The sequence below is a fragment of the Tamandua tetradactyla genome, chromosome 12 (assembly GCF_023851605.1).
Source record: "Tamandua tetradactyla isolate mTamTet1 chromosome 12, mTamTet1.pri, whole genome shotgun sequence".
In the NCBI taxonomy this organism is placed as follows: domain Eukaryota; kingdom Metazoa; phylum Chordata; class Mammalia; order Pilosa; family Myrmecophagidae; genus Tamandua; species Tamandua tetradactyla.
In genome coordinates, this window is record NC_135338.1 from 16,859,610 (window position 1) to 16,886,794 (window position 27,185).

At 39.3% G+C, this 27,185-nt stretch overlaps 1 pseudogene; it reads left to right on the forward strand.

The window, feature by feature from the left end:
• The first annotated feature begins 7,218 nt into the window (after positions 1-7,218).
• LOC143651337 (disks large-associated protein 4 pseudogene) lies at positions 7,219-26,958 on the forward strand (annotated as a pseudogene).
• Positions 26,959-27,185: the final 227 nt, after the last annotated feature.

Here is a 27,185-nt window from a genome sequence, read left to right on the forward strand (position 1 = left end):
GAAAACAGATGGGTCTTGGAGAATGACAGTGGATTATCGTAAACTCAACCAGGTGGTAACTCCAATTGCAGCTGCTGTTCCAGATGTAGTATCATTGCTTGAGCAAATCAATACATCCCCTGCTACCTGGTATGCAGCTATTGATCTGGAAAATGCTTTTTTCTCAATAGCTATTAGTAAGGACCACCAGAAGCAGTTTGCTTTCAGCTGGCAAGGTCAGCAATATACTTTCACTGTCCTACCTCAGGGATATATCAACTCTCCAGCCCTATGTCACAATCTTGTTCGCAGAGACCTTGATCGTTTCTCCCTCCCACAAGACATCACACTTGTCCATTATATTGATGATATCATGTTGATTGGACCTAGTGAGCAAGAAGTAGCAACTACTCTAGATTTACTGGTAAGGCATTTGCGTGTCAGAGGATGGGAGATAAATCCAACAAAAATACAGGGGCCTTCCACCTCAGTAAAATTTTTAGGTGTCCAGTGGTGTGGGGCATGTCGAGATATCCCTTCTAAGGTGAAGGATAAATTGCTGCATCTGGCCCCTCCCACATCCAAAAAAGAGGCACAACGCCTAGTTGACCTTTTTGGATTTTGGCGACAACATATTCCTCATTTGGGTGTGCTATTCCGGCCCATTTATCGAGTGACCAGAAAAGCTGCTAATTTTGAGTGGGGACCTGAACAAGAGGAGGCTCTGTGACAGGTCCAGGCTGCTGTGCAAGCTGCTCTGCCACTTGGGCCATATGATCCAGCAGATCCAATGGTGCTGGAAGTGTCAGTGGCAAATAGAGATGCTGTCTGGAGCCTTTGGCAGGCCCCAATAGGAGAATCACAACGCAGACCCTTAGGATTTTGGAGCAAAGCCTTACCATCTGCTGCAGATAACTACTCTCCTTTTGAGAAACAGCTTTTGGCCTGCTACTGGGCCTTAGTAGAGACCGAACGCTTAACCATGGGCCACCAAGTTACCATGAGACCTGAGTTGCCTATCATGAGTTGGGTGTTGTCTGACCCACCAAGCCATAAAGTCGGGCATGCACAGCAGCACAAGCCATAAAGTTGGGCATGCACAGCAGCACTCTATTGTAAAGTGGAAATGGTATATATGAGATAGAGCCAGAGCAGGTCCTGAAGGCACAAGTAAGTTGCATGAAGAAGTGGCACAGATGCCCATGGTTTCCACTCCTGCTGCCACATTACCTTCTCTTTCCCAGACCAGAGCTATGGCCTCTTGGGGAGTTCCTTACAGTGAATTGACTGAGGAAGAGAAAACTCGGGCCTGGTTTACAGATGGTTCAGCACGATATGCAGGTACCACCCGAAAGTGGACAGCTGCAGCATTACAACCCCTTTCTGGGGTGTCCTTGAAGGACAGTGGTGAGGGGAAATCCTCCCAGTGGGCAGAACTTCGAGCAGTGCACCTGGTTGTTCATTTTGCTTGGAAGGAAAACTGGCCAGAGGTGCGTTTGTATACTGACTCATGGGCTGTTGCTAATGGTTTGGCTGGATGGTCAGGGACTTGGAAAGACCATAATTGGAAAATTGGTGACAAAGAGGTCTGGGGAAGAAGTATGTGGATAGACCTTTCTGAGTGGGCTAAAAACATGAAGATATTTGTGTCCCATGTGAATGCACACCAGAGGGTGACTTCAGCAGAGGAAGATTTTAATAATCAAGTGGATAAGATGACCCGTTCTATGGATACCAGTCAGCCTCTTTCCCCAGCAACTCCTGTTATTGCCCAATGGGCTCATGAACAAAGTGGTCATGGTGGTAGGGATGGAGGTTATGCATGGGCTCAGCAACATGGGCTTCCACTCACCAAGGCTGACCTGGCTACAGCCACTGCTGAGTGCCCAATCTGCCAGCAGCAGAGACCCACACTCAGCCCCCGATATGGCACCATTCCCCGAAGTGACCAGCCAGCTACATGGTGGCAGGTTGATTACATTGGACCACTCCCTTCATGGAAGGGGCAGTGATTTGTTCTAACTGGAATAGACACATACTCTGGATATGGGTTTGCTTTCCCTGCACGCAATGCTTCTGCCAAAACTACTATCCGTGGACTTACAGAATGCCTTATCCATCGTCATGGTATTCCACATAGCATTGCTTCGGATCAAGGAACACACTTCACAGCAAATGAAGTGCGGGAATGGGCACATGCTCATGGAATTCTCTGGTCTTACCATATTCCCCATCATCCAGAAGCAGCTGGATTGATAGAACGGTGGAATGGCCTTTTGAAAACTCAATTACAGTGCCAACTAGGTGGCAAAAACTTGAAAGGCTGGGGTAATGTTCTCCAGGAAGCTGTGTATGCTCTGAATCAGCGTCCGCTGTATGGTGCTGTTTCTCCCATAGCCAGGATCCATGGGTCCAGGAACCAAGGGGTGGAAATGGGTTTGGTGCCACTCACTATTACTCCTAGTGATCCACTAGGAAAATTTTTGCTTCCTGTCCCTGCTACCCTGAGTTCTGCTGGTCTACAGGTTTTAGTTCCAAAACAGGGTGTGCTTTCTCCAGGAGAAACAACAGTGATACCACTGAACTGGAAGTTAAGATTGCCACCTGGCCACTTTGGGCTACTTATGCCTCTGGATCAACACACCAAGAAGGGGATTACATTATTGTCTGGGGTAATTGACCCTGACTATCAGAAGGAAGTAGGACTGCAACTACATAATGGAGGTAAAGAAGAGTTTTCTTGGAATATAGGAGATCCCCTGGGGCGTCTATTAGTACTACCATGCCCTGTGATCAAAATCAATGGAAAACTGCAACAACACAATCCAGGCAGGACCACTGCAACAACACAATCCAGGCAGGACCACTAATGGCTCTGAGACTTCAGGAATGAAGGTTTGGGTCACCCCACCAGGCAAAGAACCACGGCCAGCTGAAGTGCTTGCTGAGGGGAAAGGGAACATGGAATGGGTAGTGGAAGAAGGTAGTGATAAATATGAACTTCGACCACGTGATCAGTTACAGAAACGAGGACTGTAATGTTGTTTTGTTTGTGTTATACTATTTAAGTTGTAAGATATCAAGTTTAAGAATGAATGTTGCCCAAGGATTTGCACGCTATTCTGGAGAGATTTAATGTGTTTCCAGTTATATGCAGGACAGTTGAGTATTGTCAGGTAAAAGAAAAAATGTGTGCTTATTTGTTTTCATTTGGAAATTAAGTATGGTCTAAGGTGATATATATATATATATATATGTGCCAAATTGACAAGGGGTGGACTGTCATGGTTAGGGACAGGTGTCAACTTGGCCAAGTTATGGTACCTGTTCATCTGATAGGGCAAGCGCTGGCCTGTCTGTTGCAATGAGGACATTTCATAGGATTAGGTCATGATCACGTCAGCTACATCCACAGCTGATTCCATTTGTAATCAGCTAAAGGGGAGTGTCTTCTGCAATTAGTGATGCTAAATCCAATCATGGGAAGCCTTTTAAGGAGGACTCAGAGGAGACGGGTTGCATTCCTGCTTTGGCTGGTGAGCCTCTCCTGTGGAGGTCATCCAGGCCATCCATTGGAGTCGTCGGCTTCGCAGACTGCCCTGTGGATTTTGGACTCTGCATTCCTACAGTCACATGAGACACTTTCATAAATTTTATATTTGCAAGTGTTCCCTGTTGATTCTGTTTCTCTAGAGAACCCTAACTAATACATAGACAAACAATCCTGAATTTGTCATGTTTGGTGATTTCCATGGTATAGATGCTCCCACCATGGCTAACTCCAAGCTATCCACATGACATCACTGAACATGGAGTGAGGTGGTGTGTGCTACCAGTAGCACACCACTGCATGATTCCCCATAAGGAGGGCTCTTGGGCTGACAGCGTGGTCACTACAGCTTTAAAAGAGAAAGTCAAGGTCTATCTTGTGAAGTCCTGGTAGTCATGAAGGTCCAGATCAAAAACTGGCAATTTAGCTTACTTTGCTCGATGTGCATGATGTTTGAGATAGATTCATAAATTGAAACAAGTGGACTTCTTCCTCCAAACTCCTCATCTCATCTTGCAAGCACCTCCAGGGAACACTACCTGGTAAGTTCAAGCAAATCAAAGAATATATAGCACCATTTATTTCACAACTGTGTAAGTTCCATGAGGGTACGGATCTTTGCCAGGTTGGTTCAGTGAGTACAGAGGAAAACACATAGACATTCAATATTTATTGTATGAATACATGATAGCATGTTAGTTCTATTAGCTAAGACTATTTCTTCAGCTTACACATCATTTGCACATTCTTCAACTTATAGCTTCTTGCCTAACAGTTGTTGTTTAGACAACCATGTCTCCAAAACGTCCATGGAATTAAATCCATTCTTCAACACCAAAAAACCATCTTGTGGTACCCATCCCCTCACCAGTGATGCAAAAGTTTTGTTGACCTCACTTTGCACCTCACAGCTACCATGTCAGGCCCTCCTGACTCTCTGTTCTAGCCCTAGGAAGGACCAAAGTTGGTGGCTGATGCCCTCAGTCCACCATGCCACATAACTTCCTGGTGTGAAGAAGACGTAGCTGTGGCCCACTGTCCTGCCACTGCCACTTTGTTCTCCTTGCGCCTTGATTTCTTTAACCAGGTGTTGCTCATTGTTTTAGGTCAGGCTGGGAGACTCTCACCTTCCCGTCTTGGGGCTTGGCCTTCCCCAGACAGGGGCAGACCGTGATGGCGACTTCTCATTAAGTCACCAGAATCTGCTGGGACTTGTCTGATTAGAGTCTCCTTACACATCGATATAAAGAACTTTCTGCCTTTGCAATTCTTTTGTTTCAAAATGAAAAGCATAGTTAGGGAGCTGCAAGGCTGGAAAGTTGTTAAACACACAAACACATCACACCAAATCAGATTTGCTGATAACAGGAGAATAGGAAGGCCTGAAGCTGAAGGAGCAATTCAAGGTCACAGGCTAGGAGGGACCTGCGGGTGGTGGTGATGAAAAAGATGAATAGACAACAGTTGAATGCATTATTTAGTGTGTTCCACATTGCAAACCCAAGAATGGTTCCCTCGCACCAGAAGATTTGATGTATCATGCTGGCTGTCTCCTCAGAGGACACCCCCCGGTCTCCTCTTGAGTTCATGGAGACATGGTTGTTTAGGTGACAACTGTCAGGCAAGAAGCTACAAGCTGAAGAATAAAATCACCTTAGCTAATAGACCGGCATGCTATTATGTACCTGAAGGTTTAACTGCTATATTACCCTGAAAGAATCATTTGGAGGAGAGAAAGGAGCTGGCTTTTCCCTGGGCTGCATCAGTGAATTCAATTTCTATTGAAGAGAGACTAGTATTTTAAAAACCACTGTGTGTGGAGCTTCAAGTCTTTTTTGTCTTTTGGTGAGAAATGATTTAATAATGAACTTACAACAGCAGGGCCTCCAGCCAGCCCCCTGGAGCCTTAGAAGAGGGAAAGGGTGGTGTAGAGGGGCCAGGAGCTGGCAGGCTCCATCCTGTTCTCTTCCTGCTCAGGCCCAGGTTTTGTGACTGAGGTTACCCCAGAACAACTTGGTTCACACGCGTGTAGAGTCTGAGTGATAATTTTCCTCCCTCACAAGATTGCCAGGTGTCTCTAATTAATGGTTGTGAATTCCTTAGATGGGGTTGTTATTAGATGGAAAGGGGCTAATTGTACTGGTCACAATAGTTAACCTCTTCCAGAAAGAAGTGTGTGTGTGTGTGTGTGTGTGTTGTGCACCCATGCACACAAACATGGCTTGGTTCTTTCTGCAAATGAAGCAGAAAAGCTTGAGAATCATGGAAATTCTTTGGCATCAAGACACAAAGAAATGCCACATTGTTTTCACTAAGATATTTTTGCCAAGCAAAGGACCAACATTTATCTGATTCTTTCTAAGTCTGCCATCAGTGCTACTTGCTTTACTAGCTTGAGCACATATAACTCTCAACATTCTTGAGTCTTAACTGTGATTATTCTCCTTAGCTTCCAGATGGAGAAACCAAACAGTGCATTTAAGAGAATCATACAAGGCCCCACCCATGCCAGCAACAACTGAGGGTCTTTCACATTCAGAAGGTCCCGACAGAAGCCGAGCGCTAAGCAGGGCAACTGGAAGAAGAGTAAGTGGCAGGCAAGAGGAAGCCCTCATGCAAGGATCTGGACAACTTTGCCAGGCTCTTCCACCAGGCTCATGGCTCTGGGCAGCTGGAAAAGCTCTTCCTTTTCCTTCTGCTCCAATCTTGGCTCTGCCTTCTGTTTTGTTTGGTCCCTCTCTTGTACTACAAACAATATCTCTGCTCTATCCTCCTGTAACTCAAGCTCCGGATCATAAAATTGCCTTCACCTCCTCAGAGGCAACCCTAGTAAGACATACCTGTGTTGGTCACCTGCCATGTGCTGGGTGGCCCTGGACAGCTGACAGAATGAAGATAAATGGCATCACAGTCTGGAGAGGAAATGAGACATGAAACCCCCAAATCAAAACAGCATGGTTAGTATAATAATAATAATAACAATTTTTTACGGTTTCCTATGTGCCAGGCCTTGGATTAAGCTCTGGAAACAATCCTATTAAATAGATACCATTATTATGTCCACTTTACAGGTGAGAAAATTAAGGCACACAGAGGTTAGATCTCTCTCCGAAGGTCTGACAGGTAGTGAATAGCAGAGTAGGGATTTGAACAAAGGCACTGAGTCTCCAGAGCTGATGCCATTAGCCACTGCGCTGTACTGCACCTATAGAGACTAGTGTAGATATATGTATACATTATAAAGGGAGCCCAGATAAAGGACATAAATTCCTTCCTAAATAGAGTGGTTCACAGGAAGCAACAGAGAAAAGGGACTAATAAGGGAAAAAGAAAGATCATGTGTTCAGAATAGTAAAGACACAGATCAGGCACTGGGTCCCAGTTTTTGTCTTTATATCCTGTATCTAAAGTTGCCTAACAAATCACTCCAGAGCTTAGTGGTTTAAAACAACAATAAATATTTGCTGTCTCTCATGGTTTCTGTTTGTCAGGAAGTTAAGAGTAGCTTGGTTGGGTGGTTTGTGTGTCCAGGCTGTCTCATGAAGTTGCACTTCTATGTCAGCTAGGGCTGTCATCACCCAATGTGATTCACTCATACAGGATGGTTAGTTGGTGCTGGCTGTTGGCTGGAGGTCTGAGTTCTTCTCCATGTGGTTCTTTTCACAGGGCTGCTTGAGTGTCTTCACAACATGGTAGCTGGCTTCTTCCAGAGCAAGGATCCAAGAGACCCAAGGAAAAAGTCAGGCAGTGTGATGGTGGCTCAGCAGGAGAAGGTGAAAGCAGGGCTGATAGGGAAGCCAGGAAATGGGGCTGGCAGTGAGGGGCAATGTAGGTCTCTTGATAACTAAATCAGAGTGACAAGCTCCCTGAAGGCTTGACATCACTTAGATTATTGGCTAGACCCATATTCTGATCTATAAATCATATGGAAACAGAACTTATTCAACCAGTTCCCCTGCTTCTGGGTTGGATGTCTGCCTGTTGACCACATGTTGAAAGAAGCTACCGACAAAATTTTCAGTGGAAGAATTTGAGTACTTCTTTATTCCTCCTACTTCAGTGATTTGTACATACTAAGGGTACTCGTAAATGGGAGTAGCAAAATCACTGATGAATAAATGGCTACTCAATGATAAGTCAAAATATGTTATTGGGCACTAACACCATTTTAATAGACTCAATAGTTTATGGCATCTTTCTGTGTGCTGGGCCAGATACCATGCTAGATACTGGGGGAAAGCTTAAAAAGACATGGCCCCTGTTCCTATGGTGCTTGTGAGACACAGATATTAATCAAATAACAATACAGATAAATATATATAAACCTAGATAAGTACCATAAAAAAGGAAAGAACATAGGATTGGGAGATTTAAAACAGTAAACATTAAGGAAGTGGTGCTGGATTTGAGGTCTGAGAGATGAATAGTGGAAAAAAATGGGAAGAAGGGAATTCCAGGCAGAGGGAACAGCAGGCAAAAAAATGTGTTTGCAGAACTTAAGGGACATTAGTGCGACTGAAACAGAGAGAGTAAAGGGAAGTAGGGGGGTAAAATGAGGGTGGAAAAATCAAGGGCCAGATCATGCAGGACCTTCTAGCCCTGTCAAAGATGTTGGCCATTATCCTAAGCAGTGGGCAGCCACTGAAATGATTTAAGTAATACAGTGCCATGGCCAGATTTTTGCTTTGAAAATATCATTGTCTGCAAATGGAGACTAGATTAGAGAGGGCAAGACTAGAGGAAGGAAGACCAGTTAGGAGGCTATGACCAGAAGAGAGATGTTGGTGGTTTGTGCCAGGATGTTGGTAGTGAGGTTAGTGGAAGGAGGTGGAGTTGAGCTAAGTCATCATGACCTGAAAGATGAAAGCAAGCCATGTGAGGGCAAGACAGGAGATTGGGAAGTCAGAATGGAGTCAAAGAGATAAGAGGAAGAGGAAGATGGGTGAAATCCAGTTTGGGTACAGTTAAGTCTTAGACTGCAGAAGGAGGCTATGTAGGGACTGGGGTGTTTGAGCAGTGGACTTTGTTGTTAAGAGGCATTGGCCATTGCTATGTTGGGTTCTGATGTGTGAAGCTGTAAGTGATAAATCTGTGATGATCAATATTACTATTCTATCAAGTGCTCCCTGAGATCTTCCTTGAGTACAGCACATTTTTCCTGTTGTATTTTTTTTACTGCACAGTTTATAAAACAGGACAGATTGTTTCAAAAGTAAGTTTTTAGGTAGGAGCTTTAAGAGTGGCCAGTCCACACCATGGGGTCAATAATTCCATCCTTACCAAAAGGGGGAAAATGTAACAAATAAGGTATCAGTGGCTGAGAGAGTTCAAATAGTCGAGAGGCTACTCTGGAGGTCACTCTTATGCAAGCTTCAGTTAGATATTGCTAGGTACCATAACTTGCCAAACCAAGACCATTGCAACTAATCCTAAAGAACACCTAGGGCAATATATAAGATCCTACAAAGATTCCATGCATTAGAATAACTTTCTAGAAACCTACAACCTCCACATGGGTCCCTGGACCAGATAAGTCCTGAAATGCAGAGGGCCAGTCTCTCTAGAACATCAACTAGTTCCATCCCCCTAACCCATATTATCGACAGCCTCTTGCAAAATGAAAAAGTTAGAATGGGCATAGCCCAAAAACCCCTAAAGAGTGGGAAAAAGATCAAAGGTTATAGTGGAGTTGTACAGAGAAGGTAGGGATTAACAAACAAGTATGATTGCTGAATCATTACACTAATATTTCTTTTAGTCTCTAGTATCTTACAGCAGCTAGGAGTAAAAACCTAAAATTGTGGAATTGTAATCCATAGCAAACTCTGAAATCTGTTCTACAACAAATTGTTGCAATGTGTTTTGACATTTATTGCTTTTATATATGTATGCTATTTTTGACAAAAAAAAAAAAGAAAAATTTATTCCTTGTAGCCACCAGTGTTTTGGAGTGGCCAGAAGGAAAAATCTGAAATTGTGGAAGGGTAACCCATAACAAACTCTGAAATCTGTCCTATAACTACTTGTTGAAGTGTACTTTGAAAATCATAGTTTTTCTTTCTTTTCTTTGTGTGTATGTTATATTTAACAATAAAAACAGTTTTTAAAAAAAGAGTGGCCTGTCCTCAAGAGTGACCCTTAGACTGCACCTCTGAAATTATAACTGGATTTTAATTAAAAAAAATATAGTTGGGGGCAGTGTGATGGTGGCTCAGCAGGTAGAATTCTCACCTGCCATAACGGAGACCCAGTTTCAATTCCTGGTGCCTGCCCATACAAAAAAAAAATAATATATATATATATATATATATATATATATATAGATAGATAGATAGATAGATAGATACATACATACATACATACATACATACATAAATAAGAGGACCCAAGACCAATGGAATGGATTGGAAAGTCTAGAGACAGAAACAGATGCACATAGGAATTTATTATAAAGGGGGCATCACAAACCAGTGTGGGAAAAGATGGATTGATTAATTCCAAATTTGATTAAAAAAATTCAAATGAAAAAAAGTGAAATCTTAAAACACTATTACAGGAAAATATGGGGGAATTCTTGGGTAACCTTGGAGTGAGAAAGGCCTTTTTAACTATGACTCAAGTCCCAGAATCCAAAAAAGAAAAGGATGATCTATTTATATTAAAATCAGATTAAAATCTCTGCATAGCAAAAAAATGCAATAAACAAAGTAAAAGACAAATGATAAACTAGAAGAAAAGTTGCCACCCACATTACAGATAATGTACAAATCTCCCTGGAAAAATCAATGAGAAGAACAATAACCTAATAGAAAAATGGGAAAAGAATATAAACTAGTTCACAGAAACATAAATACAAATGGCTCTTAAAGTTATGAAAAGATGTTCAGCTGCACTCATAATATGAGAAATATAAAATAAAACTGTGCTAAGAAACTCTTTCTTTTTTCTATGATATATTTTTGTGTATCATACACACACACACACACACACACACACACACACACACTCCTACCAACTGCCTACTGGCAAAACTGTGGGGAACAGGTATACTCATACCTTAATTGTGGGAGGATAAATTGGTATAACGCTCTATGGTAAACATTTAAGCAATTTTCATCAAAATTACAAGTGCATAATCTATTTAACCCATTCTGTTTTACCCAGCCCTTCAATTTTTGGACTGTATCCTATAGAAATACTTGTCACCTTGGGAAATGATGTACATGCAAGTCTTCTCATTACAGTATTATTTGAACTATGCAAGATAGGGCACAACCCTAAGATGTCCAACAATAGAGGACTGACTAAATAAATTGTATCACATTCATTTAATAAAATACTATGCAACTGGAAAAATGAATGGGGAGATCTTTATGCAATTATAGGTCAAGATCGCCAAGATAGACTTTATTAAGTGACTATGAACAGAACATAATATACTCTTTCCTATCATAGGGTATAGAACTGATATCTATACTCACAGTTGCTTGCACATTCAGAAAGAAATTAGGAAACATAAATCAAGAAATATCAATAGTTTATTGAGTCTACGTTATGCATTTTTTCACATCTCAACATCTGTGAAATAAGAATGTGTCTTCCTATCAAATGATATTTTAGAATGACAATTAATCACATTATTTTCTTTCTTGGTGGTACATTAAATAATGGCTCATCTTCAAATTGAAGGGGTCTTAGATTTGATGGAATATAACATGTGACAATGGTTAGTTATGGTGAAGGGAGACTTGGCAAAAGGGTGAGGAGGTGTTCCATTTTTATGCTTTTTAATGGATTTTGTTTTAGCCATGCAAATTTACCCCCTACTCAAACACTGAATATATGATAACAATAATGAAAATAAGATGGTAGGAACTAACATGTGTCATATATATTAGTCACAAATATGACATTTATATATATGACATATATATGTTCCTGCTATCTACACCCACTAGCAATGGTCTAAGACAGCCAGTTCTACGTTATTAAAATGGGACACAAACTAACCCACTCCTTGGACCATGCTTTTGATGACCACACAAAAGCTGTGTGCTGTGTTGACTTGTGACCACTTGGATATTTATCAGCTCTTCAGACTCACATCTGATTTGGCCAGTAGATAAGAATTAATATTCTTCTAGATGAGACTAGCAACTTTGGTTTGATAGCCAGGAAGACATTGTCTCATCACAAAGCCCTATGAGCGGTGGAGGTACACTTTTATGGCTTCTATGATGATCTCATGGACATTTCCCGAACTTTCAAAGAAAAAAACAGCACTTGAGCAAACACACAACTGAACCAGGATCTTGCTTTCACTTTCTTCTCTTCTCAAAAGAAAATGGGCTCCTAATTAGATAGCTTTTTTCTTTTTGGCATTTATTTTAGTGATGAGAGCAATTGCTTCTCCTTCCCTCCTCCCTACTCCCACACACCTTTATGAGCCTCTTCTGGGTTAAATGTAGTTTCTAGGGAGGAAATTGACAAGAATCAGGGCAAAAGATGTCATAAGAAGAGCCAGATGCATAGCATCCTGACTTGTGTTCCAAAGAAGTCTTTTTAAATGAAAAATAGAACTGGGGGTAGAAATCCTAGTGGGTCTTTCTTTCTGTGAGTGGCAAGGTACATAATTTTGTGAAGACTCTAGTTTAGGTTCAAGAGACCCAGGTTCTAGTTCTAGGTTCTTCACTATACAGCCAGGCAATCAGTTAGTGACTCTTTCCCTCAGTTTTCTTATCTGAAAAGTGGGTGTAATAGTATCAATTCTGCTTTCCTCAAAAGGACTGTAATAAGAATAGATGAGATAGTGTTTGGGAAGACACTTAAGCCTAAGTCTATCCAAAGTGCTGCAGTTAGAGGTAAGGTTTTATTTTTGCCATCCTTTAAAGGGGAGACTAGTCATGTCTCAGCTAGAGATCCCTCTTTCCCAACTGCTCTGTTGGACTATGACAATTGGGAGCAGGAAGGGGTCAAGCCAAAATGACTGAACTAACCTTCACCAAGTACTTTTACATGCTTTATGTTACACCATCTTCCCAACAGTTCTGTGAGGCAGGTATCAAGAATATTATCCCTAGGTCACTGATGAAGAAGCTGAAATTGTGAGCTGAACTGGGAGTTGAAGCCAGATTTCTCTACCTCCAAAATCGGTTCTCCTTCCACCATACTGTTGTGCTTCCTTTCTTCTCTATACCAAACCTACCTCAGGAACATGTCACAGAAACCACAGAAATCTAGGGCTTGGTCTCTTCTGGTGATCAGAGGTAGAAAGAAGGGACAGGAGAGACATGGAAACATTCTACTTCTAACACAGGCTGTTAAGATGTGTACCAGGACATATGGTGTCATGGAAATGAAACCACTTATGTCATTGCAGAAACCCAACCTAACAACAATGTATTCAGGTTAGGTGGTGCAACAATGCCCTAGTCACCTAAAATTTTGCCTTAGGGAAGTGTGGCCTTGGTAAATGGTGATCAAGAGTCACAGTATATCTGTTGACACACAAAATAAAATGTTGGCCAATGTATGGAAACATAGTTCTAGTTGATCTTAAATGCCTTCAGGCAGATTGTGTTCTATTCTAACCATAGAAGTCATCCTTAATAACCATGTCATGCAAAATTGTATCAATGAAAAGGAACTTTCAAGGGAATGAAACTCAGTTCCATAAAGCAGATGTCTCTACTGAAGAACCAAATAATCATTTCCAGCTGCTGGTGTTTAAGGTTAGGCCAGAGATAGGCAAACAGTCCTTGGGCCAATTATAGCCCCTGTCTATTTTTGTAAATAAAGTTTTATTGGAACACAGTTATGCATATTTGTTAATATATTGTTTGCTTTCATGCTACAATGGCAAAGTTGAGTGGTTGCGGCAGAGACCATATGACCCACAAATCTGAACATGTTTACTATCTAGCCTTTACAGAAAAAGCTTGCTGATTTCTGCTCTAGACAATGAACGTTCAGATGAGCAGCCAAAAGCCCTGACCATGTCTCCTGCTGATGAGACACAGGAAGAGAAGGACCAATAGGAATCTCTAGATAAATAAGCCCAGAGATATACTTCAAGGGGACTAATTCCAGTCGGAACAGTAGAACAGGTTTAGCATGACCTATCCCTTACATTCTGGGCCTGTAGGCAGAGATGGCTGATTGAAGGAAACTGCAAGCCTGTAGTCATATCTGAAGCTCAATTTATTACAGGGGTTAAGGGGATGGGAAGTGTTATGAGAAAGTCTTTTGGGCTATATGAGAGAAGAAGGAAAGAGCTATATGCAATTGTTGATATATGGCTCTTTCATAAAGGACTGGAACAGTGAACCTGGGTCAAATCCAAGTGGGGCAACCACCAGGACAAGAAGGCAAGGTAAAGGGGAAAACACACCCCAAGAACATTGCCAGGCTCCTCACCATTGGGTATGGAATTTTCCAGATCAGAATCAGAATCCAAAGTCAGGGTCCTTGTGTATGAATAAGGACCACGGAGGAAAAGGTAGCAATTCTATTTCAAATGCTGGGTTGGTGTAGAGAGGCTGAGGTTATGGCAACAATGTAAGATATGTTGGATTAGAGATTCCATGCACTTATAACATAATAACTCTCCTATGAAAATTATTGTAGTGTGGGCTCACAGGAGTTCCAGAATTCCCATGTTGTTATGTAAAAAAAAAAAAAAAAGCCTAGGGAAAAATGTGTGTAACTTTGGTCTACATAGTAACCACTGCAGTTACAAATATAGGAAAGGATTACCAATGGTGAACACAGAATTGCTTAAGAGCAGAGCTGGCTGCATAATTTGTGTGCCACATTCTGTTCAGTAAGAACTGAGCACCCACAAACAAACACAAGGGCAGATCAATAGAAGATAGTCACATGGTGCAAGCTAAAAAAGTGGACCAAGGAAGATCTTAATTGAATAGGGCTTGGAAGTTTCTCTTTGAAAGTAGAGCTCTAATCTCAATTGTCCTCACCACAGGTCAATTTCATAACCTGGACTCCCTTTAGAATCTGGGGCTCTGAATAAATGAGAAACAATGTGTGTGCAGTAAAATGAAATCCTAAATAAACTGTTATGATGACAATCAATCTACTTTGTCTTTAACATTTGCCTGAGATGGTTGAACATGATTACATACCTGTGAGTGGTGTACTCTGTAACAAGTGCTGAGGGTAGAAAGATGAATGAGCACAGCCACTTCCTTTTGGAGCCTTCTCACTTAATGGGGGAAACAAAAGCACAAACAGAGAATTTTGATATAATTTAGTAAGGGCCAGAGTGCTCAGAGAGCACAGAGGAAAATCACAGTAGTTCAGCCCAGGATGTCATGGAAGCTTCCAGAAGGAGAGGACATGTGGTTTCACAATGGGATCAGTAATGGGATAGTCAGTGAGACAGGAGGAGAACCAGGGGACATGGAGACAAAGGAAATGGAGAGATTCAAGAAGCAGTGAAAAGGCAAATGTGTCAAATACAAAAGATAAGGATAAAAAAGTTTCCATGGAATTTGGAAACATCAAGGTCATTGGTGACTTTAATGATAGCATGTTTCAGGGGAGTGAGGGAGGGAGAGGCAAGAGTCAGTGTTGAGGACTGAATGAAATTGAGGAAGCACATGGAAATCACTGCCCTCCCCCTCCATGTAGGACATGACTCCAGGGGTGTAAATCTCCCTGGTAACATGGGGCAGAAATCCTAGGATGAGCTGGGACCCAACATCAAGAGATTGCTAAAACCTTCTTGACAAAAAGGGGGAAGAGAGAAATGAGACAAAATACAGTGTCAGTGGCTGAGAGATTTCACACAGAGTTGAGAGGTTATCCTGGAGATTATTCTTATGCACTGTATAGGTACACCCTTTTTAGTTTCTGGTTTATTGGAGTGACTACAGAGAAGTACCTGAAACTGTAGAGCAGTGTTCCAGTAGCCATGTTTCTTGCAGATGACTGTATAATGATATAGCTTTTACAATGTGACTGTGAATATAAAAACCTTGTGTCTGTTGCTCCTTTTATCTAGGATATGGACAGATGAGTTAAAAACATGGATAAAAATAAACTAATAATAGGAGGAACAAAGGTTAAAACAAATTGAGCAGATGGAAATACTAGTGGTCAATGAGAGGGAAGGGTAAGGGGTATAATATGTAATGAGTTTTCTTTTTTATTTCTTTGGCTGGAGTGATGCGAATGTTAAAAAAAAAGATGATCTGAAGGGTCATAACTTAGAAGAGCAATGGACAGTGGTTGGAAGAGGTTAAAGGGAGGGGTGTGTATGTGTGTGTGCATTTTTATTGAATTTTTTTTACTTTGAATTGGAAGGATTTTTATCAAGTCTATGGGCTGAGGAGAAAGAGAGTAGAAAGGATGCAATAATAGCAAAGACAGGGGACTGATAGGACTCTAAGGGAGAGGGTGGCCTTGTAAAAGAAGGCTGACCCAATCTTTTGAGACCAGGGGTGGGGCTGATAAGGAGTAGGTATCATGGAGTTAAGTTAGTAGGTGGGAAATAGTAGTGGTGGTGGTGGCGGGGCAGCCTCTGTGATCTAATTTCTCAGTTTACTGGAGGCATCATCATCCTCAAAGAGTCAAGGCTGTGGAGGCTGGAGAAGAGGCCTGAGGGCCAAGAGGCCCGAGGAAGGTGCACAAGCATGCCTGAAAGGTCCCTGGGGGGAACGGGAGAGGTGCTGAACAGGGACCAGCTACATGGAAGCTAGAGCTTGCTGGGGTCCCACCCACCCATGGTATGGAGGGGTGCCACTTTGTGTGTTATCTTCTCTGCCAAGGTCTTCCTTATGACAAATAGCTCTGCTTTTTTTGGTCGTAAGTTTGACTTTGCTATCATTGAGAATATTGGTGAAGTGAAGTGCATTCTAATATCCCCAACAGCAATACACTTTGCCATTTTCCACTCACTGGTTGGTCTTGGTTTGTTCTAGCTTTATAGGGAAATATCTTGCAAACAGTAGTCATATTTTTGAGTGAGATTTGGTATTTTTAATCATAATTTAGAAGGAGAAAAAGTGCATTACAGTAATTAGGATGGGAAGAATAATGGAATTTCAGTGGTAGGTGTTTATTTGGAGGAAATAGTTCAGAAGATACAATTGTTCCATTACTTTTCCTTCAGCAGACCAGATGGCCAAGACTGAAAAGTGTTACCTAAGGGTTTTTACTGTGAAATTGAATAACACGCACTTTCTACTGAAACTTAATTTCTTTCTGGTTAGTGGATAGCCTGCATGTAGCAGCAATTAGGTATAAAATTAAATCAAGTTAAGCAGGTGAATATTGCTTATACTTTTTAACCATATTTGTCTCTAAAAATTCTCACAAATAATCTAGCATTTAACCCAAGCGCTGTTTTATAGATATATTATAAAGCATAGCACAGGCTCATGAAGGCCTATAAAGTAGAGATGGATATTTTAAGGGTAATAAAAGGGACATCATGTTCCTAACATTCAGGTTAAGAAAAATGACATTACTCTATTCTATGAACTGCCCTGTGCCTCTTCTGCTTTGTATTTTTCATCCCTTTCCCACAGAGCTAATCATATTCCTGAAACAATTTTGCTAACAGATCTCATTTTTATTCTATCCCTCTCTATATAGGTGATTTATTTTTGTGTATTTACTTATATGTGTGTAATTTTGCCAGTTTTGCTCTTTTTTATTTTTTATTTATTTATTTTTTTTTTGCTCTTTTTTAAATGGAAATATACTGGAAATATTTTGTGACCAGTTTTTCTTCCCCAGTACTTACACTTAAGACTCATCCATGATGATTAAGGTAATTCATTTATTCATTTCCATTGCCTTTAATATTCCATTGAATCACAATATCTCCATGTAGTTATCTGTTCTTCCATTGCAATGTTTGGTATATATGTGCACATTTCTCTAGGTTATAAATATAGTAGTGGACTCTCATTGTCATAGGATATGTATGTTTCCAAATAGAGTAAGTGATGCTAAACTCTGCCCTGACTGACTCATATGTGATCATAGCTTGCTTCCAATCCCCTGGTGCCAAAAAAGAAAAAAGAAAAGTGCAATGAATAACTTCATATATGACCTTTTAAGAACTCATAGGTAAGTTGACCATATATTTTATATTCAGGAAGCTTCAAAGAGTAAAAGTATGCTAAAATGATTACAACTGCAATAGTTTGGATTATATTTACATTGAATGGGTTTATTTCACTGGTGGACTGAGAAAATTTTTTCTTTTCCAAACCTGTTTGTTTCCAAAACTGAAATCTTTCATGGAATTAATTTAAAAAAAAGCATTCAAAATGTACATTAAACCAAATTTACCAAATTTCCTAGAAGCATAGTATGTGAGTCATAGCTGCACCACATGTTTATCATCACTTGATGATGTCAGCTCCGTGTGGAATGTGTTACCTCTAGAACCAAAATGGCCAACTTACCAAACACTGCACTCCCTGTATTGTGGTAGGGGACTTATGATTTAGCAATTTGTCTTTTATTTTGGAGGAGATATTCTGCACACCCTCAACCACTAGACTTCTGCAAACTTTACTGAAGGGCAGGTCCCTAAAACTACATAAGATAGTGTGCCAAGCCCTGGAGTAAATGTATATTACCAAGCCTCCAGCACCCTAGCCACCTTTTGCTCATCTTGTCTCATCAGGCCCTGTCATAGATATAGAGCAGGGGTTGGAAAATTTTTCTCTAAATGGTCATATATATTTTAGTATTTGTGTACAGTGTGTGTCATGGCTTCTCAATTCTGCTTTTGTAATGTAAAAATAGCTATAGACAATATGTAAATGAATGCATGGGGATGTGTTCCAATAAAACACAGGTGGTTGGACCATATTTGTCCCAGAGGCTGCAGATCCCTGATGTAGCGGATCAATATGATGCTCTGTGGGATATACAGATCCAATAGACATCTTACAACTTTATTAGGACAGGCAATGAGTTAATAGTTAACACAGTCCTGTGCATCCTATATAAATGCGCACTATTTTTGATTAATTAATTCCTTAAACTTTATTCCTTCTTTGTTTTCTGGTGCAGTTAATAAGCAAAACCTTTTTTACCCATACTTATATCCTTCTATTTATTGGATGTAATATTCTCTAAACTCTGTAAAACTCCATGCAGATCAAGCACCCTGAGCTGCTGTTGCAAACCAGCAAATGACGGGAGCAGACCCTGAAGAGGCCACAATGGCTTTGAGAAGCAGCCACTTCCAGCCCGAGGGAAATCCTGGCTCTCACTAGAGAAGTGCTGTCTGCCTCTGTACACTCGGAGGGTGGGTAGAGGAGGTCAGTGTCCTTAGGGGCATTGATCTAGGTATCCTTATCCCCCATTTCAGGGCTACAAGGTTTCCTAGGGTCCTGAGCTACCTCCTTGCCTTTAGCTGAGCGTTTACATATCTTAGAAGCTCTGTGACTCCATCAAATCCTCAGTTTGCTCCTCAGCTGTGCCTGAACCAGATATAAGGGCTTCTTTGTAAACAACTACAGAGGTCACTGGCTCTTGCACTAAGCTTTTATTCATTTTTTTTTCCTTTGTAATGATTATCAGCTTCTCTTTATCTCTTTGCAGTGTATCAGTGAAACATGAGTCTAACAGACAATTCCAATATAAGCATTTCTGCTCCATATGCCTGACTCATCACACTTGCAAGTGCATTCTCCTTTACCAAGATGTTTCCCTAAGTCACCACTGGTGACGTCTTATCAGTTTTCCTGTTACCTAGTGTCAGTGAATATCCATACCTCACTTATAAGACAGGGTGGCATCTTTTTTGTGCATTGGGGAGTGAGAAGCCAATCCCAAAGCAGTATCTTACCAGCTGTTTTCTTAGACAATTCCTAGCACCACTTGTGCATGTGTTAGTTTGAGCTTTCTGCAAAGCAGTAGAGGATACAGAATTAGATATGCAAGAGATTCATTGAAGAACACGTCTATAAAGAATAAAGAGGAGGGAGTCAGAGGAATGAGAGCCCTCAGACACTTTTTGCAGGGTCTGACATTTGTGAAGGAGCAATTTGTGACATCTCAATTGTGCAAATAAAAAAAAATCGTGGTCCACAGAATAGAAGGGATTTGCACAAGGGCACCCATCCCAGAAGAGACCAAGCCAGGTTTCAGAGCTGTCTCTCACCAGCTCCAAATGTGACTTTTCTGTAGAGTTCTGCTCTGTTTTCTAAATTTCAGTTTTTCTGCTTGAATTTAACTCATTTGGCTAAAATAGGACTCACTGACTTTTTCTCCTCCCTTGTAAGACCTCTCTTAGTGGCTAATTGATCTTTCTGACCTTCATGCATCCAAACCTTCAAAATATTCTTAACAAACTTCTCCTCAGTTTTTTTGTCCAAAAAGTCACAAAGTCCTGTGGATTGTTTGTTTTTTAAATACAATTCAAATTTCTCCTTTTCTTCTTTACCTCATTATCACAGCCTCAGTCTTCATGGATTTATGATTATATTTTTAAACAACTCAACACTTCCCAACTGTTTCTAAAAATGCTAGATTTATTTTGATGATTAACATTCTTCCCTGTTTATCTCCTTCAGGATAACAACACAATCTCTAAAACAGCAAAATAGAGTAGAAAAGAATCAAAGACAACAGTTCAATTCTAGAGTATGAACTGGATGCTGGCCCCACCAACACAATGGGGACTGATGCAAGAGGACATAAGCAAACATGACAAAAATACACTTTTTTTTATTAATTAAAGAAAAAAGAAATTAACACAACATTTAGAAATCATTCCATTCTACATATGCAATCAGTAATTCTTAACATCATCACATAGATGTGTGATCATCATTTCTTAGTACATTTGCATCAATTTAGGAAAAGAACTAGCAAAACAACAAAAAAAGATATAGAGAAAAAATAAAAATAATAATAAAAAACAAAAGACACAAACAAACAAACAAACAAAAAAACTATAGCTCAGATGCAGCTTCATTCAGTGTTTTAACATAATTACATTACAATTAGGTATTATTGTGCTGTCTATTTTTGACAAACATACACTTTTGCAATACTAATTCTCTTAAGAAAGTGTCAGCCTCATTTTGGCAAAACACTTGGTTGGACCATTTCTTTAAAGAGAGTATATCTCATAATCTAATAAAAAGACTAACAAAGAGACTATTTCCTAGACATTCAATTTCTAATTGCCTTGACCCTTAATACTGACTGTAAGGAGACTCCTCCTCATGAGAAAGTAGGAGTGGTTGAGATGAGGGTAAATGATGCACCTAGTGTCAGATAAATTCTGCTTGAAGCACCTGCCTTGTGGGATTGCCCTTCAGGGACTCAAGAATATAGCTTTATGCAAAACTATATTTGAGCAGCTGTATCTGGGAATTTTTTCTCCTGCACATGTTGGCTTAGGTCATAAGAAATCTGTGGTATCCCACTCCAGCAATTGTTTGGAACAGTTTATTTATCCATCTGAATTCTTGGGCAGCCAGAATATGTACAGCCTTGTACTAGAAGTTTTAAAGGAACCCCAAAACAATATGTTCATTGAATTTATAGGTTTGCTGACCAGCAACTCTTTTTACTTTTTGTCAGCATCAATACTTTGTAGTTCTGTGTGTTCTTCAACCATTGCCATAATCTGATTGGCAGATTATGGATTATCCCAGACAGTCATGGATTAGTTCCCCACAAAGAAAATGGGCTTGGTCACTAGAATTTTATTGCATTAATAGATGATATATAAAAATGACAGATACAATTTTAAATTTTTCTACTTTTATTGTTTCTATATAGCAGTGAAATAAATGGACCATTATTTTTCAGAATATTGTTTGAAATATACTTCTTTTACAATTATATCGTTATCTCTCTAGCTTAATTTGACAAGCATTGAAATGCTAAAGAACAGATCATTTTGTTGAAAACAGCTTTAGAAATACATTTAAAAAAAAAAAGAACAACATGATGTCTTTACCTGGTGTGCCAGATTTTCCCAGTATTAAAATGTAAAAGGTTCTTAAAATTGTTACATGAAGTTTTCTCACACTCGCTAAAAAATGGATTAACTTCATTGTCTCCTCAATGCATTATTTTCCCCAAGAACTGAGAGGACAATTAAATTCAAATAAAAATCTAAGCACAATAAAAATCATCTTGATCATTGATTCTCTTTGCTCTGAATAAAAGACACTCTTTTTATTATTTGGGGAGGATTTCAGTATAGACTGTGAAATACATTTCCTCAGAGAAGGGAAAAATATAACACCTAATCTTTTCCTTGACTCTCTTTTCTTTTGCCTACACAGAGAACTTGCTACTTCCTTTATTTCATGAATTCTAAGTTGTTCTTCATTAGTTTTTACATTTGAAAATCTCTGAAATAAAATATAAAATCAAAGATGTCTTTTAGTTATATTTGGCAGAAACACACATTCCAAGTACTCTTATACTCTCTGAGACCCATGACTCTGGCGGTTTGCTTTCTCTTCCCTCTATACTTAGGAGTTGAGAAAACCGCTTGCAGAGAAAATGGCGCCTGTACAGAGGCAGCAGGCCTTACTGTCTAAAGGGCCCATGCTCGGCTGGGGCCCCACCACACTCTGCAGCTCAGCCGCGGAGGAGCCAAATATACCCCACTGACCTGAGCAACTCACTTCTGCCTCCATCATAAAGCATGGATAGAGTCAGGGTTATTATGCATGTTGAACAAGCACTAATGGGTATCCCCTATTTTTGTTTCCTACACTGGTATCTGCCTACTCTTTCTGTTTTCTTTGTCAGTCTGGCTAGAAGTTTAGCAAAGTTACTAACTTTCTGAAAAGACTAGCTTTTAGTTTTATTCATTTACACTATTGCTTTCTGTCTTCTTTGGTCTTCTTTTGTCTGCTTTGTTTAAATGTATCTTCTCTTAAAAATTATATTCTATATTCTGCTTACTTTGTTCATAATTTGCTTTGTTCTAGTTTCTCAAGGTGAAGAAGCTAAGGTCATTGATGAGAAGTCTTTCTATTTTTCTAATATATTGTTTAGTGCTTTTAAAAATTCTGCAAAAGACTCTTTGAGCTGCAAGCCACTAATTTTGATGTGTTGTGTTTTCATTTTTGTTTACTTCAAAATACATTGTGCTTCTCACATCTTCTGTATTGTCAGTGATTTTCTATTTATTAACAGTTCTTGAGAGAATGAATTTGAAATATCTGATCATAATTTTGAATTGGTTCCTTTCTCCTTGTAGTACTATCAGTTTTGCCTCTGTATTTTGAAGCTCTTTTATATCCACAAATATTTAGATTTTGTTTTTTTAGTCAAATACATTAAATTATATAATATTATAAAATTTCTTTTTTATTTCTGGTAAAATTAGTTGCTCTGAAATCACTTTGATATTAATATCACTTTCTTTGAGTAGGACTAGCATGGTATATTTTCCCCACCCACTTCCCTTCAGTTTACATGCATTTTTAATTTTAAGGTACATTTTCATTAAAGAGTATACATGTGAGTATTGATTTTTATCTAGTCTGACCACCTCTGCCTTTTGATTGGGATGTTTAGATAATTTATCTTTAATATGGTTATTGAAACTGTTAGGCTTAAATCTATCATATTGTTATTGGTTATCTACTTTTCCCACTTAATATTTATAATTGTCTCATCTGTTCTTTGGATACTTTTTTTCCTTATCTGCCATCTTTTGGACTAATTGACTACATTTTACGATTTAATTTAGTTGGTATATTAGCTGTAACATTGTTTTGCTTTTTCAATGTCTGCCCTAGCATTTATAATATGTCTTTATCACAGACTACCTGCGAGTGATATTTTAACAATGCCTATATTATAACAGACTCTCATTTGCATACTTACACGTCCTCCTGGTCTTTGGGCTTTATTGCCATACATACCTACCTTTACATATGTTATGAACATCATACAACATTGTTATTATTTGTGCATGACAATTATATCCTAAAGAAATTTGAATAATAAAAAATATATATTTACACATATAGATACCATTTCCATTATGCTTCTTTTCTTTTCATAGATTCATATGTCCATTTAATATAATTTTCCTCCTCCCTAAAGGAGAGGTAGCATTTACCATAGTGAAGGACAGCTTATAATAAATTATTTCAACCATTTTGTGTTAGAACATATTTTTCTGGACATAAAATTTTAGGTTTAAGTGTTTATGTTTTTATTTTCTTCTTTCAGTACTTAAATAATGCTGCTGCACTCCATTTCTTCTCAGAATGTTTCTACTGAGAAATCTGGCATAATCCTTTATCTTTATTGTTCCATCCATAGCCATAGTACATCTGTTTTTCTGGTTGCATTTAATATTTTTTCTTTATTAAGGGTTTGGTGCAATTTTTTCATAATTTAACTTGATACAGTTCTCTTCTTCTTTCTTCTTCTTGAAGTTTATTGAGCTTTTAAGAGCTGTGGGTTTGTAATTTTCATCAAATTTGAAAAATTTCAGGCATTATTTCTACAAATATGTTTGTATACCTTTTTTCTTTGGGGACTACAAGTACAATAATTTCTGGCTGCTCAATGTCCCCAGCTTTCTGATCTTTTCTTTGCTTTTTTGTTGTGTTTTGTTTGCCTTATTTTATTTTTTTTTGCATTGCAGGAACCAGGGATCGAACCCAGGTTCATGGCAGGCAAGAACTCTGCCACTGAGCCACTGTCACACCAGCCTTGTTCTCCTTGTCTTTTATTTTCAACAGTTTGTACTGTTATGTAGCTACTGCTATCTTTTGAAATGTCTAATCAAGTGTTTGTATCATTCACTGTACTTTTCATCTCAGACTTCACAATTTTCATATCTAGGAGTCTTATATGAGTCTTTTAATATCTTTCATGTTTCCATTTAACATGTACAATAATTGCAAAACAGATATTAACTTTATTCATATCCTTTTCAGCTAATCTAAAATCTATGCCCATTTTAGGACATTAAATTGATTATCATCCCTCATCTTTATGGGTTGTAATCTCTACTTTTGTGTATGCCTGTTAACTTAGGATCAGCTGTGAAACATTGTGAATTTTACCTGGTTTGGATGATGGCTATTTTTGTGTTCATATCCATCTTTTTGAGCTTCCTGCTAGGATACAATTCATTTACTTGGAAATGATTTGATCCTTTCAGGTTTTAATTTTTATGGATTACTTGACACTCCAGGGCTAATGATTCCTCACTACTCAGGTAAGGCCTTCCTTCTACTGTACTGCCTGCCTCATGAATGGTAAATGTCTTCCATCTGGCTTATGGGAACAGGTGCAATTTCTGGCTTGTGTGAGGACATGCACTGTTATTGCTAATGTTTTGGATTAGTTCTTTCCCCTGGCTCAGAAATCTTCTTCAAATGAATGTGCAGATCAGCTCTTTGTTGACTATTTGAGGATGATTCTCTGTGGCTCTTTGGTGTACTCTCCCTGTGCGGCTCTCTCTCCTCTGAAACCCTGCCCATCTGTTGTGGTATATCTGAGTACTCAGATATTAGCTATTCTGGGTCCATTACAATTCCATATGAATTCGATAATTAGTTAGTCTATTGCTACAAAGGATCAGCTGGATTCTGATATTTAATGGCATTTCATTTGTAGATCAATTTGAGGGAGTATTGCCATTTTAATGATGTTAAGGTTTCTGTCCATGAAATGGGGAGTTTTTTACAATCATCTGGAACTTTTAAAATTTATTTCAGCAACATTTTATAGTTTTAAGAGCAAAATTTTGTTCCTTTACTCCTACTTTGTTAAATTTATTCCTAAACATTTTATTCTTTTTGATGCTAATATAAAAGGAATTGCTTTCTTCATTTCATTTTTGGATTGTTCATTGCAAATGTATAAAAATACAATTGATCTTGTATACAGATCTTGCACCCTGCAACCTTGTTAATCTTGTTTATTATTTTGAATAGTTTTTTGGTGGATTTCTTAGGATTTTCTATATACAGAGTCAGTTTCATACAGAATAGAAATAAAGTCTTCATTTCCAGTCAGTTTCTCTTGCTTAAATAATTGCCCTAGCTAGAAACTCCAATGATGAATATAAATAGTGAAACAAATATCCCTGTCTTGTTCCTGATCAGAGGGGGAAATTATTCAATCTTTCAATATTAAGTATAATTTCAATTATGGATTTAGACAGAGGTCATTTATCATGTCAAGGGAGTTCTTCTCTATGCCTCATATTTTTAGTGTCTTTATCATGAAAGTGTGTTAGATTTTGTCAAACGTTTTTTCTGGATCCATTGAGATGACCGTGTGATTTTTGTCTTTTATCCTATTGACATAATGTATTATATTAACTTTTTCAGATGTTAAAGACTAAACTTGTATTTTGGGTTAAATTCCACTTGTTTCTGGTGTGTAATTCATTGTAAGTATTTCTTGATTTGGTATACTAGTATTTAGTTGAGGATTTTGTGTCCAAATTCATGAGACTTTTTTCTTCATTCTTTAGATTATCTTTTATTATATAAGCACTGCTCCACAGCTTGTCTCCTGTGTCCTTGCCAATGAAACAATGGTAGATTAGTTTAATCTTGCACTTTGACACCACAGTCAACATTTTTCTATGATTCAAGGCTTTATATTTTGTCTGGCATTGTCCTCTTCCCACATACCCAAGTCAAAGACTTGTGGTCATCTCTCTAGCCTCTCACTCCCTCACTCCCCACAGCCTATCAGGGACCATTTTCCTACTTACTCTAGTTCAAACATTTGGAACCTGTTTCCTCTTTCTCACTGCCCCCACCTGACTCCTGGCTGGTGACCTCTTCCTGTGTCCTGCAGAACCAGCACAGCCAGGAGCCTGCTGCCAAGATGGCTACTGGCTCTCGAAGCTACTGCAGGCTGAGAAGAAGTGGCTGAAAGGCTGGTGCTGCCAGATGGACAAGAAAACAAGAGAACCACCTTTCTGAAGAAGTCTTAAGAAAAGCCCTCAGTGCTGTGGGCCGTGCCCAGCTACTGATGTCCCAGAATTCCACAGTTCTGGAGCCTCTGTGAGCAAAACATGAACCCCAATGCCAACCCCAATGCCAACCCAGGACCTGGCAGATTTCTGGGACCTGCTACACCTGTCCATCGAGGACATCAGCATGAAGTTTGATGAACTCTACTTCCTCAAGGCCAACACCTGGCAGCTGATGGAAACCCTGAGAAGAAAAAGGAAAAGAAGAATCCAACCCTCTCTGGTCCCAGAGAAGCCAGCCAAATTTAAGCCAGCAGTGAGCTGAGACGAGGCTTCAGATGTCTGGGACAAGCAGCACCAGAATGTGCACTACAGACTTAAAGCAACCAAGCAGGCAGCTTCTGTGTGGCAGAACTCAGCCACACAAAGCACAGACAGCATTGAGATTAATTCCCTGAGGTCCAGACTTGACTTTGAGAACACAAAGGAAGAAGGAAACAATCTCTAAGTCATTAAAAGAACACATAAAAAATTTTAACAAAAAAGTTTTGTTTTCTTGTGATGGCTTGATCTGATTTTGATGCAGGGTAATACAGATCTTGTAAAATGAGATGGGGAGTGGTCCCTCTTCTTATATTTTTTGGAAGACTTGGTGAAAATTTTATATTATTTTTTATTTATGTGTTTGTTTGGTAGAATTTAGAGGTAAAACCTTCTGAGCCTGCATTTTCCTTC